At 48.0% G+C, this 3,705-nt stretch overlaps 1 pseudogene; it reads left to right on the forward strand.

The window, feature by feature from the left end:
* The first annotated feature begins 221 nt into the window (after nt 1-221).
* On the forward strand, nt 222-3,303 carry LOC123120272 (WAT1-related protein At4g08290-like; annotated as a pseudogene).
* The last annotated feature ends 402 nt before the right edge of the window (nt 3,304-3,705 follow it).

A 3,705-nucleotide genomic window follows, 5' to 3' on the forward strand; every position in this document is an offset into this window, starting at 1 on the left:
TGGAGTAGATGTAACCAAGTAACCACACGTACGTTACGCAGTGCAAAGCCACTGACCAGCTGCATTCTCCAGCATCATATCGCCTTGCTTGCTCCTTCCTGGCTATATATCTCCCCCGTCTTGCCTCTCGGCGTTGCATTCCTCCTTGCTCTTGTCCCAGGGAATCAAGCTCTCGATCTCGATCGTCCCTGACTCCGTGACTCGGGACATGGCGGGGCGCGATGGCGACGTGGCCGTCATGGCGGGGGCGGAGGAGGAGGCAGGCGGAGCGGGTGGCGCTGCCGGCCGGCATGGTGCTGGTGCAGGTGCTCACGGTGGTGACCATGCTGCTTTCCAAGGTGGCTCTCAACAGCGGCATGCACCCGCTCGTCCTGCTCGTCTACCGGAACCTCGCCGCCGCCGCCTTCGTCTTCCCCCTCGCCGTCGTCTTCGAGAGGTACGCACGCGTGACCCATCGATCGATGGTATACGTAGTACGGTGCCACATCCATCGATTAGGTCTAGAGAAAGTACGTACACTCGCACTATTCTTTTGCTGTACGGCGTGCGATGCGTGTTCGCCGCGTCCGCCCCAAACTGTATATTTCCATGCGTCATCCATTCATTCATGGATAAACCGTCTTTTGTACGTATTTTGTTTCAGTATACTGGTTATTTATTAGCTAATTAATTCACTATGCTATGCATGCGACGCCGACCATGTAGCTAAAGCTAGCTCGAGTGACGAACCAGTGGATCGACGTATATTTGACCCGCGCGGGCCGATTAATTAGTTGCCGTGTTAATATGATGGTCTGGGTCATATATAGATATTATTCACGCAGGTTATTTAATTAGCAATACATGTCCGCACGCACTGCCTCTCTAATTTAATATAAGACGTATTTTGATACTATCATGAAAGTAGTAAAACCTTTGACACTGGCACACATTTGGCCACAACTGCCAAATTAAACAATCTTTTGTAGTTTTGGGGCGATTAACATACAAATTAGCTAGTTTTCGTGACAGCGCTAGACATACACTACACGCATGCATGCAACTCTCTCCATTTGTGCTGATCGATGGATCGACGGCCGTGATCATGCATGCATGCACATAGTAGTAGAAACACACTAATTAATGCTACATCTACAAAGATTTACTTAAAAAAATTACGTATAAACTGATGCGGAGGATTGTGATTGGTAATAGGGGATGAGGGGGTCCACCTCATTTAAAATGGGGGAGAGAGATAATTAGTTTGGAAGGTTATGCAAACCTTTGTAGGTGTAGCATTATTGCTAATTGTACCATTCTTCTTCGATTTGGAAAATGATTATACTCCTACCCTCTGCTTAAGAGTGTGTGTACAAGAGAAACACCTTTTTTTTTTTGCGAAATGTACCAGACAAGCACTTGACAGAATTGGGAAGTTCGGACAAGGATCAGCTGGTCTGTGTTTTGATCAGTTGGGTCAGTGTCCTGACAGCTACTCCCTCCGTTCCAAAATAAACGACTCAAATTTATATTAACTTTATATTAAAATTAATATAAAGTTGAGTCGTCTATTTTGAAACGAAGGGAGTAGCTAGCTAGCGCTAGACACGCCAACTGAACTGCTAATGGAACGAGATCAGCACTAATTAATGTATTAGCTACTCTGTCTGTGTGTCAATTTGGAAAGTCACACCTACTCTTGTGAATACGTATTAACCTCTTCAAGTGAGAGCACAAGAAATTAGTAACTGAGATGCTAACTAAATTTTATTGCTGCGAATAACCGAGATGGTAATTAATAACTGAGATAACGTCTCCTCCCGTCGATGCATGCATGCAGTATACGGAAAGAACAGTATCTCCCATGCATCCATTTTTCTGATGTGTCCTGGTCATTTCTTTAGTTGCCTAGCTAGCTTGTTCTTCTTGCACTGATTAATAAGTTCCTGCCTAGTTGTTTTTTGATAGTAATTAATTAAATTAACTGTTGCAGGGAGATGTAGAAGAAAGTGAACCCGCGAGTGTTGGGCTGAATTTCCCTCAACGCAACGTTCGGGTTCGCACTACAACCACTCCCAATCTATTCTTTTTTTTTGAGGCACACTCCCAATCTATTCTTACAACTAGTAGCTTGTATTTTATGCAGCCAGCAGTTCTATTTTTAGAAATGCATGTGTGATTTGCCCGTTTGCAAACTTCAACCAAGGCACAAGTCACCTTAGTTATAATTAAACAGCAAATCCAAAAGAAAGAAAAATATCATGTTTTTAGAGGGAAAAAGCATAATCTTGTTCTGAGTAGAAGAAAAGTAATACCTCTGTCTCAAAATGTAAGACGTTTTTTAGGCTAGTTAGTACATATAACTGGAATGGAGATGTACAGATGCAGATTAATTCTGGCATACATTTTGTGCATAAACTCATTCTTAATTATTTTCAATTTACATTAATATTCCTCTCACATGTTTATGTATGTATATGTATGTAGAGTACTGCTGGCGATGGGGTTGTATTACTGCGGCCTGAGGGCCACCAGCGCCGCATACGCCGTCAACTTCCTCAACCTCATCCCCATCGCCACCTTCATCATCGCCGTCGTGCTCCGGGCCGAGCGCCTCTCCCTCGCCGCCTGGGCCAGCAGGATGAAGCTCCTCGGAGCTGTCGTGGGCGTCGCCGGCACCATGGTCGTCAGCCTCTGCAAGGGCACCCATCTCCTGCTGCCGCACCTCCGGCAGTCCTCCCACGCCAACCCCCACGTCGCCTCGCCACACGGCGGCCGCGACATGGCCATCGGCACGCTTTTCCTGTGCGGAGCTGCGTCAGCTACGCGCTCTGGTTCGTCGTGCAGGCCAAGGTTGCCAAGGTGTTCCCGTCCCGGTACTGGGCCACGGCGCTCACGTGCGTCGGGGGCAGCCTGCAGTCTGCCGTGGCCGCGGCCGTGGCGGTCGTCCTCGCCCCCGCCGGTGACGGACATGAATGGGCGCGCACGTGGACGCTGCGCTGGGACCTGCAGCTGGCCACGGTGGTCTACTCCGGGGTGTTCAACACGGGCGTCACGTTCGTGCTCGTGTCGTGGGCGGTGGAGCGCCGCGGCCCGATTTACCCTCCCATGTTCAACTCCCTGTCGCTCGTCGCCACCACCGCCGTAGACGCCGTCGTGCTCGGAACCGACGTCTACCTCGGAGGCGTGCTGGGAGCGGCGCTCGTTGTCGTCGACCTCTATGCGTTTCTGTGGGGCAAAAGCAAGGAGCTCGCGGCCGCCAAAGCAGTCAACGCCGAGCAGGAGCTGAGGTGTGCAGGAGACGCCGATGATGGCATTGCCTAACGAGTTGTCCAGCTTGGGCAGAGCTGTTACTACCTCGGTCCAGATTTATTAAGGCTTCTACTATTTTGAACCAAACTTTGATCATTCATAAGATTAATGAAATATAGAATACTGAGACAGACATTTAAAAAACTAGACGGCCGGCTCCCATATCACTCTCCTCGTTGAGCAGATACCGTGTCCGTTTTAGGATCGATCTTAATCCACGCCGAGCGTGACGAATTACTACCTCCGTCGGGTTTATTAGCCCCCCTCTCATTTTGGGCTAATGTTTGACCAACAAATTTAACTAATAAAATGTAAACTATATGTCACAAAAATTATAACTTCGAGAAACTCTTTCAAATAGAAATTCAAGAGTGTACTTTTTCAAATAGAAATCCAACAATGAATTAACCAATA

This window comes from Triticum aestivum, chromosome 5D, assembly GCF_018294505.1.
Source record: "Triticum aestivum cultivar Chinese Spring chromosome 5D, IWGSC CS RefSeq v2.1, whole genome shotgun sequence".
Lineage (NCBI taxonomy): Eukaryota > Viridiplantae > Streptophyta > Magnoliopsida > Poales > Poaceae > Triticum > Triticum aestivum.